Raw genomic sequence first — 10035 nt, forward strand, 5'->3', positions numbered from 1 at the left:
TCTTAGCAGGGAACTGGTTGTATCTATAGAGATAAACAAAGAGAAATTATGAAGTCCTTTCTACACGGAAATGTGCTGAAGGTTCAAAGATGCTGGTTAATTGAGAACTTGCATTAATCACAACTAAGCAAGCCAACTTTTTCTTGTTTTCAGTTTTCATATCCCTTATTAGCATTTTTACAATTATATGTTCTTAACACTCTGGAAATATCTTAGAAGTGCCAGGAATAGCTTACTTTTAACACATTTGGTCTTCTCCTTTCTCCATGAAGATTTTTTAAAAAGCTCATTAGCACTTCTTCTCTGGCTTTGCAATGAAGGCTGAAATGGCAAAAGAGAGTGCAGTAACTATATGCTTTCTTCTATAACCATTGTAGACTTATAGACCTAAGTGAAGGATGGGGTGAGTGGGCTCTTTTGCCCCCAGAAATAGAATCACTCTCATTTCAGAAGACTTTGAGGGGAAAACATATGATTTTGACAAACAGCAACATTTTCAGGCCCTGTTATATTACTAAAAGTCTAGAGCCTTCTCTCTGTCAAGGTTTCGACAGATTCCCTAATTAACTCATGAGTCTCAAGCCAAGTTTCAAAAGAAAAACCAGTTATTTATTAGGAGCAGCATGTCGGCAGCTACTCGAGTGAGGTCAACTCTGTTTCATGTAGTTTATGGTTCAACATTGACCCTGTTTTCCCCCTCCTCATTTGATTTATGTGACATTTATGTGTCATAAATCACATTCTCCAACAAGGCACTCCCTCGGGCTGTAGAAGTCCACATCTCACAAGCTGGCTTTGGTAATCTGAGGTCTGACCCTGGAAGAAGGTGTGTGTGACATATGCCCCCCCCCCCTCTGCTGCCCATGGCAACTTGAGAGCAGACTAGAAATGCTTTTGCGAGTTGATATTCTCCTCCTGAGGTTTTAAAGCATTCAAGAATTTTTAAAAAATAATTTAAAATATTAGAATTATTTTAACTTTAATTTCATTGAGAGCCATAAGGATCCTTTTCATTGTAGTGTATTCCCCAGTACTTGCATATATCGTGTCATTGACCTCTGCTGTAAAGAAAGCTAGAGTATAGTTCCTTCCTCTTCCTAAGGCTTCCTAAGTAAAATAATCATTCCTTTGCAATATGTATTTTAAAACTTAAATTAGTTGATAGGTTTTTTCCTATCAAGTTCCACATTTGCTTAGCATGTATTGGTCATGCGTGAATTGTTAAATTGGCCAAAGGCCAATGTCCTCATTTCTGCCCTTTTCTTGCCTAATGGAAGGGAAACACAGATCATTCCTAGCAGATGTTGCACTGGCCATAATAAAGTTTGTTCTCTTACCAGAAGTCTGAAATGATGTTCTGCAGAAGGACTCTCCAATTCTTCCTTCAGGTCGGTTTTCGTCCATTTTTCAAAGAAACATTTCCTTGTGACTTTCTCATTTTGATGCAAAACTAGGCCGAAGTTGAATAAAGATGGATGGAGGGAAAGCATATTATTCAAGCCCTGGTGGCTAAATTCAGCTTTAAAGAAAACAACCAAGTGATTCCCGTTCCTCAAAAAAAGCAGCACATAATGTTGGGAGCAATTTAGAGGCTATCTTCCTGTGAAAAGAAAACCATGCTATTTCAGATTGCATTTCATTTAAAGAAAATCAGTTTGAACCAAAATGTGGCCTAAACGTATTTGTTAGATAGGGTGGGGATTCGATTCTGAAGCAAAAGGAGATTTTTCTAGGCAAGCACTGCTCTTACAAAATATTTTTACACCTCAGAATGTATCTTTTCTCAGCAAAGCACATTATAAAAATGCAGGTCAACAGGAATAGTGCCTTTGACCTAATAGAAACAGAAATATGGAAGTGCAATACTAAGTTTTGTCCAGAAATTACATTTTACACATAAACATGATACCAAACTTCTATATATATTACAGTATTACATGTTTATATATTGGAAAGACATGATGTTGAGGCAGCAAATGTTTATTTATGTGAAATGGTCACATCTGTTTATTAAACCTCAGGGTTTTTTTTCTATCTGGAAAAAATGTGTCACTTTTTCTTTTTCTTTCTTGCAACATCTGGGTTCAAAGTGTCATAGCAGGCAGACTTCCAAAGAAATATGTTCCTCTTTTACAAGAAAGAACTGTCCAAATCTCTACATCTGGCCTCTTTTTTTTGTAGTACAATACAGTTGTGAGAAAAGTATATAGCATAATTCTCTCCTGTAATTAAATGAAACTGCAACCTTGTAATCACGGAATCACTATAATGGCAGAGATTGTCATGGACAACTGAAATTCTCAAAGAAATTCCTATGACCAGGCTATTTATATCAAAATCAGGTTGCATATAGCAAAGCAATCTAAAATGAAAAAAATGCTTTAAGGCTTTTGTATCCCTAGAGCTAATGCTGTATCCAAGAATTCTGCTAAGCTGATTTCCGCGAAATTCCATTAGTCTCTGTTCATCTGGGATGTGCAGATCAGTATAAGTATAACAATCATTTTTTCCTAAAAAGCTTAGCATGGAAGCATTTTGGTTTAATTTTTTTCCGAATGATTTAAAAAAAGATTTGTGTCAGTTTATATTTGCATGTTTCCTTGCATATGGAGCTTTGGCATATAATAATTCCTAACATTATTAACATAGTTAACACAATTCTTTCTGAAATTTTCATTTAATGCAAATTTCTCACTGTCATTCCTTATTATATCAATTTTCTGGTGCAGGGTTTTAAAATATAACTCTTCTAGGTGTACTTTCCTTTATAGTTAACATAGCAGCCTCTTTAGTTCGTTAAAAACAACAGGTTGTTGGATGTTTTGGAAGTGAGCTATTGACCAGTAAAAGCCAATTGCTACTATATCCTGTTCAGTACAGTCTTCTGAATTGTTACAGAATCCATTTGGGGATATTACAATCTGTTGCCATAGAAATCCATAGCAGATTTTCACTCCTAATGCTGACAGTCTCGCCATTTTGTCCTGACAGAGTCAAAATTTACTGACCCTCTTCTAGTTCTTATTATACTCAAGAATTGGTTCAGAATATTAATGGTTTGGAGAAAAGAATTAATAGGTCTGAATATTATCTGCATATTAATGTCAACTCAGGCCTGATTTCCAGATAACTTCTTGTAGCAGTTAGATGTGGAATTAATCAAAGTTGTTGAACTGAAGTTGAGCACGTGTGTTTGCATGTGTGAATGACAGATCATTCAATATACAACTGTGTGCAATTGTAGCTTGTTAGCTTCAGTCTTTGCTGCCATATTGTTCCTATAGAGGCTTCCTTACCATGACAATGATAATATACTGAAGAATGCTCCGTGATGTCCTAATGAAAGCTTCACCTTTTCATTCCTGCATTAAATACCTGCAGCTGCCAAAAAATCCCACATAGTTCTAGGCTGCATAAACAGGGATAGAATCAAGATCACCAATTTGTAATGCCTATAACTGCATTCAGTTTTGGTTGCCACAATGTAAAAAGGATGTGGAGACTCTAGAAAGAGTGTAGAGAAGAGCAACAGAGATTAGGGGACTGGAGGCTAAAACATATGAAGAACAGTTGCAGGAACTGGATATGTCTAGTTTAATGAAAAGAAGAACTAGGGGAGACATGATAGCAGTGTTGTGTTCCAATATCTCAGGGGCTGCCATAAACAAGAGGGAGTGGAGCTATTCTCCAAAGCACCTGAGGTTAGGACAATAAGCAATGGGTGAAAACTAATCAAGGAGGGAAGCAACTTAGAACTAAGGAGAAATTTCCTGACAGTTAGAATAATTAATCAGTGGAACAACGTGCCTCCAAAAGTTGTGAATGCTCCAACACTGGAAGTTTTTAAGAGGATGTTGGATAACCATTTGTCTGAAGGTGGTGTAGAGTTTCCTGTCTAAGCAGGGGGTTGGACTAGAAGACTCCAAGGTCCCTTCCAACTCTGTTATTATATATATTATAAACAACTATAAAATAATCTGCACCATAATACATTTTTGTTGCATGACTCCCCTTGTCTGATATTGCAAATGCCTATGCGCTCTTGGAAGATTCATCCTTGATAAAACATGGCCTCTGGGGTGAAAAGACTATAGAAGGAATTGTATACTAAGGATCCTTTTGCATTCAAAAAGATGAAAAAATATCTACTGTGTTGTTTATCTAGGTGAGGCAGGAGGACATAAATATGGACGTTTGGAGAATGCATTAAGTAGGATTCTGAGCCTCTTCTCCTTCTACTTCAGGGAAATATGGTTCTTACTTTAGCAAAATGCTGACAAAACAGAATATTTCTTTATGTTTTGGGCTTTTTGCCACAAATAGTCATCTCAGGTACCAAGGCTATCAATTCCAAGCTGTCTTTTAAAATAAAGACATGAATAGGAATCTGTTTAAAGATTTCACACAGATAGTGGGTGTGCTGCCTTTTAGCTTTTAGAATGAGCCTTGAAACTAGGACAGTGTTATTTTTAGGATAGTTTTTAAACACAGAGCTCTAATTTTTAAATATGACAGATGTTTGTTTCAAGAGCTGTGCAATCACAGGAAACCAAAAGCACTTGCCAGAAAGATTAACAGGCAGTGCCTGACATTAATCTGAAAAGTTGCCTCTGCAGCAATGCAGGTTTCCCTGCCTCCCCCCTTCCCCCAGTTGTCTTAGATCTAATCCTCATAAGTCATAGATCAATTGAACTGTAACCCTTCAGAATATTTATCAATTGGGTGGGCTGCACCATTTCAGAAGGTATGTCAGGTCAGAGAGAGGTAGTCTTTTCGCTGACAAGTCTATGTAAAGACCAGTTCAACATCATTCCCGTAGATAATGTGGAGGAGAATTAGAGCATTTCCTAACAAAGTGAACATGTAATAGTCAAGATATAACTTAGAATCCTTACTTTTCATAAGAGCAGCTAGGTTTATAGTAAAGGATTTTTTTTTGGTTGGGAGGGGGAACTTGGGTGTGGAAGATTCTTATTTTCAACTGAATCCAGACTGAAATTCCCTCAGAATTGTATGATTACCCAGCTGATGTTGACGCCTAGGTGACGATGAGACATTTCTCCATCTATAGGGGTATGTATTTATATATATGTTCCTGCATACATTTGCAAGTAGGGTAGGAGTGGAGGTGTGAATGCTTACTCAGCCAACGGAGGAATGAAATCAGATGGGGACAGGTGTGGGGGATGAGGATGCTTACATTTCTCTTCCTGATAATGCTCAAAACGCCCCTAACCCAGTTGCCCTCCAAAGTTAACCATGTTGTCTATCTGTCTTTGTTAATCCTACAGTTTCTATTTCAATCACAACTTTAATCTTGTTTATTTTATTTGTTATTTATTTGCTATTATTTAATCTGTATTTTCTCTAAAGATTTAAGGCACTTTGTACATCAGCAATCTCTTTCTTCTGATATTAAACCCACAACCCCAATGGCTAGAAGACGGGTTAAGTGAGAGAAAGTAATCAATTTGAATCTCCTCCGTAAGCTTCCATAATTGATAGTGGATTTGAACCTTGGTCTCCCAGCCCTCTAGCACTTTGTGTATGTAGGAAATGTAAAAGCAGAACCATAGTGGCATTGTTCAGCTTTCACTGGGTTCCTGCTTATCTTTTCCTCCAACTTGTTAATTTTTTACATGAGGAGACTTTTTAGAGCCCCCAAATAAAGTCTGAAATGATATAAGCCAGACGGTAGACTCAGTGAGTTTTTGTTCAAATAAAATGTGACTCAAAATAGATTCCATACTTTACATTCTGGGACTAAAAGTTCCCATTTCCCTTTTCTTCAGGGGTGAAATCCACTTACCTTTGATACTGGTTTGCTAGCAATGTGAACGGGCACATGCGCACTTCGCATGCATACTTTGCTTGCATGCATGCGTTGCTTGCACACACGCTTCACTCTCACAGACCATTTCTACACATGCACAGGATTTTTCCACGCGTGCACAGAGTGTCAAAATGACATCAGGACAGGTGGGTGGAGCCTTCTACCAAGAGTGCCTGTAGAGTAAGTGAACAGCGAGGGGGAAAATTCACTGTCCATGCGATTTAGATTAGCTAGAAAGCAGGAAATCCTGCTTTCTAACTAATATAAATCACGCAGCACAGCTGATTGTTGGAAAAACCAGTTTGCCTGAACCGGTAGCATTTTTTTTTTACTGCCGGTTTGGGCAAACAGCTGGCAGCTTTACTACCGGTTCAGGTGAACCAGTCCGAACCGATAGCATTTCACCCCTGCTCTTCTTCCCTTTCTCCTTTCCCTCCTCCCTCCTTCCTCCATCTCCCACTGTCAAATTCTAAAGTTTACCCATTGTAATGAATAGGATGAAGTAAACACAATAAATATATAAAAATATTTTTAACTGAAATGGGAAAGAGAACCGTCAAATAAACATTTTTAACATGAGTTATATGTGAGCAAATAATTAGGACTGGAGAAACTCTGCATATGCATCTAGAAAATAGCAGGCACCTGATTGGCTAGTCAGACACTAGCACAGAATCTCATTTTAAATTCTGTGCTAAAGAATAATGTTTGGGGAAAACCAAAAGGCCAATCCATAATAGCGCCAAATGATTATTACAATTCCAAATGATTATTCAATGGCAATCCTCCCATCTGATTCTTCTTAAATCCAAACAGTTAAAAGAAAAAAAAAGATATATTTGAGCCAAGCTGATTCCAGAAATGTGCATTAATGTTGGCTGCCAAGATGGCTTTTATTGTTATTGGAACCGAATAACTGAGCTGGGCCTTTTATTTTACTAAGGCTCTTTCCTGAGATTGCTCATAGGCTCCTGGGGTATGTGATAATTATGGAGAAGTGATCCCCCTATGCAAAATCATTTCTATCCTCCCAAGCTAATATTTTCAAATTGGAAGCAATTCGCTTATGAGATACATACATCTGGCAATGGCTGTGCCCGGGGGGACTCAAAGTCAATAATTTTTCAATCTGTGTTTCTGGACTTGTGGATTTCATAACTTATATTTGATAAAGCCGTTAGTTTTTCAATAGCTTTCCTTGGGGGCCTGGATACAGATGCTGCTTTGGTAGCATTGCAGGGATGTAAATGGATTTTTTTTAAACCTTGGTTAGCCAATTAAACTGTTGGGTTTCATATCTGGGTTCTTGAATTAAAAGCACCATAAACAGAAAAATAGCCTTTTTTCCTTTTGTTTTGCTAATTTATGAATACACTTACTTGCCTCATTTTTGAATGTTCTCAAAATGTTAAAGTAAAGCTTAAATAAATGAAGCTAGCTCTTTATTCCATTGCAGGAGGGCATTTTTCATCCTTTGTCTAGATGTCAGCAAGGAGTCAGCTTAGGCAGAAATACAGTTAGTTAGTTACACCGGTGCTGAACTAATCTTGGAGAATTAATATTTGTGTACGCCATGAAATCTTTTTTGGCTCCGTTTTTACAAAAGGGCAGATGTTTGAAGAAGAGAAAGCACATTCTCATTTCTGAAGCAATTGGTCATAGATTTACTGCAGGGATAGGCAACGACAGCTCGGTAGACGGCTCTTTTGGGACTTGCTGGCTCTTTGTCCCACCTGTTACTGTTTTCCTTAGGTTCTTTTAATTAAAAGAATGAATGAATAGGAAGTGACATTCTGCAAACTGACTATATAGGCTGCTCAAGCGTTCTGAGACGGTGTTTACATAATCCACTTGATTCATTTAATAAATTCACCCACATACAAGGCCGACACAGTGCATTGAATGAGAAATAAACCAAAGATGTTTGGTTTGCACAACATGCTAAATTATGAATACAATACACTAAAAATGTTAAAAATGAGTGTTTAGTATATTGTGCAAATGAGGCTGCTGTGTTTTTAATTAACTCGGTGATGTGTACTGTCTGAATTCAACCTTAGAAAGAAAATGAAGAAAAAGGTAAGTACTGTATACTATTTGTAAATATCCCAATGAAGTTAGACTGAAAAATAACTGGGATGCAGCAGTATCCAAAACAAGCCATGATGGCATCAAGATAATGACATGTATTATGATACTATTGAACAAATTATGTAATTCTACCATGATATCTGGCACAGGTGCACAATTCATATCGTATGTACAAAGACAAAAGAGTCATTTTAAAATGGCATTATGTAGTTACGTCTTGGTTTAGTCTTTTCAAAAGTGGACAGTCTTCCAACTATATGGACTTGATATCTCATAATTCTAAATAATGACCAGGGTAAATAGAAAATCAGGGATTATGTCTGTAAACCAATTAGTCTTCTGGGGCAAGACTGCTTTAGCTCTTATAAAATACTGCATTCAAACTTCAAATTTTCTTCAAGCGTGTTATGGTACCAATGTTACAGACAATCAATTTGTTTATAGATATGGTTACTTTTTTCCATTATGTTTAAACCACCATATTTTTCGGAGTATAAGACGCACTTTTTTCCCTCAAAAAAGAGGCTGAAAATCTGGGTGCGTTTTACATACTGAATACATCATTTTTAGCCTGCCGAAACCCCGCCCTTTTCACCAAGATGGCCGTGCATAGCCTTTAGGAGGCTTTCAGGGTGCTCCTGGGGACTGGGGAGGGCAGAAATGAGCGGAAAATGGGCCATCCTTTGCTCAATTCTGCCCCCCCCCATCAGTCCCCAGGAGCACTCTATAAGCCTCCTAAAGGCTATACATGCCCTTTTTTTTGACAAAAAGGCCCGTTTTTGCAAAAAAACAGGCTGTTTTTGGGAGGTCTGCAGAGTGCAAAAACTTTTTTTTAAATTTGCCTATTCAAAATCTTGGCACGTCATATACTCTGGTGCGTTTTATACTCCGAAAAATATGGTAAATTCAGTTTTGTGAGACAAACATTTCATGATGGACATATATTACTATGAGCCATTTAAAGAAGACTAGACAAGGATGGCAGAATTATGAATGCTAAGGCTACTTTATGATAAATTTATGGTAATTGAATGTTACAAGTTTGAATACTCCTCCCCCCACACACACCTATCTTCAAGAGTCTCTTGCTTGACTGTGGATTGGACTAGAATACCTCCAAGGTCCCTTCCAACTCTGGTATTTTGTTAAGTCCATATATCTTAAAGCTACCAGATTAAGAAACATTGCTTTAGAGGTTATTATACACTACCTCTCTATAGCACATTCATTGGCACCATTTTCATATATTCTGAATACCAGAAAATATATAACTAAAATAGGAACATTCTTGAGAGTAACAAGCAAAGATTCAATTTTTCTAGGATTGAGAAAAATTGAGAAAATTTGAGAAAATGGACTTCCAGATCCAAATGCTACAGCATCTACACGCAACATCTTCCAAAGCTGAGCAACTAAATTATAATAGCAATGGCAGTGTTGTTATTGTTTCTCTTTATCTTTCTACCCACAGAACATTCATTGTTCTTATTTGCATCCTTTTTTCTTCCACTTTTTTTTAAAGTGCAGAAAATGAGTCTTGACATCAAAATTCCTTCAGCACCAAACTGACCACAGGTTATTTTCTGGCAACCTTTCTATCAGTGGTGAGATACGACCGGTACACCCCGGTACTGGCATACCGGTGCCTGCTGGGAGCACCAGGTACCGTCCTGGTACAGTGCTCTGGAGGGCCCACCAGCCCGCCCACTCTCCTTACCACTATTTGAGCCGATCAGGGCTTTTGTGCACGCACATGGAGTGTACGACACCTGCGCGGTCCTCTGCCGAGCAGCTGGAGCATTGCGGGTGGTAAGTATGCATGCGCGTGCTGCACAGGTTCACATGGTGGACGCCAGGCCCCATTGCAGCGTACTGGTTGCAACGGGATCTGGAACCCACCCCTGCTTTCTACACAAGTAATCCTCAATTTGCGACCACAATTGAGCCCAAAATTTCTATTGTTAAATGAGACGTTTGTTAAGTGAATTTTGCCCCATTTTACGACCTTTCTTGCCTCATATGTTAAGTGAATCACCGCAGTTGGTAAATTAGTAGCCTAGTTGTAATGGATTCCCCATTGACTTTACTTGCCAGAAGGTCGCAAAAGGGCG

Source organism: Thamnophis sirtalis, unplaced genomic scaffold (genome assembly GCF_051295495.1).
Source record: "Thamnophis sirtalis isolate CommonGarterSnake01/CBP01778 unplaced genomic scaffold, rThaSir2_p1.2 scaffold_5, whole genome shotgun sequence".
In the NCBI taxonomy this organism is placed as follows: Eukaryota; Metazoa; Chordata; class Lepidosauria; order Squamata; family Natricidae; genus Thamnophis; species Thamnophis sirtalis.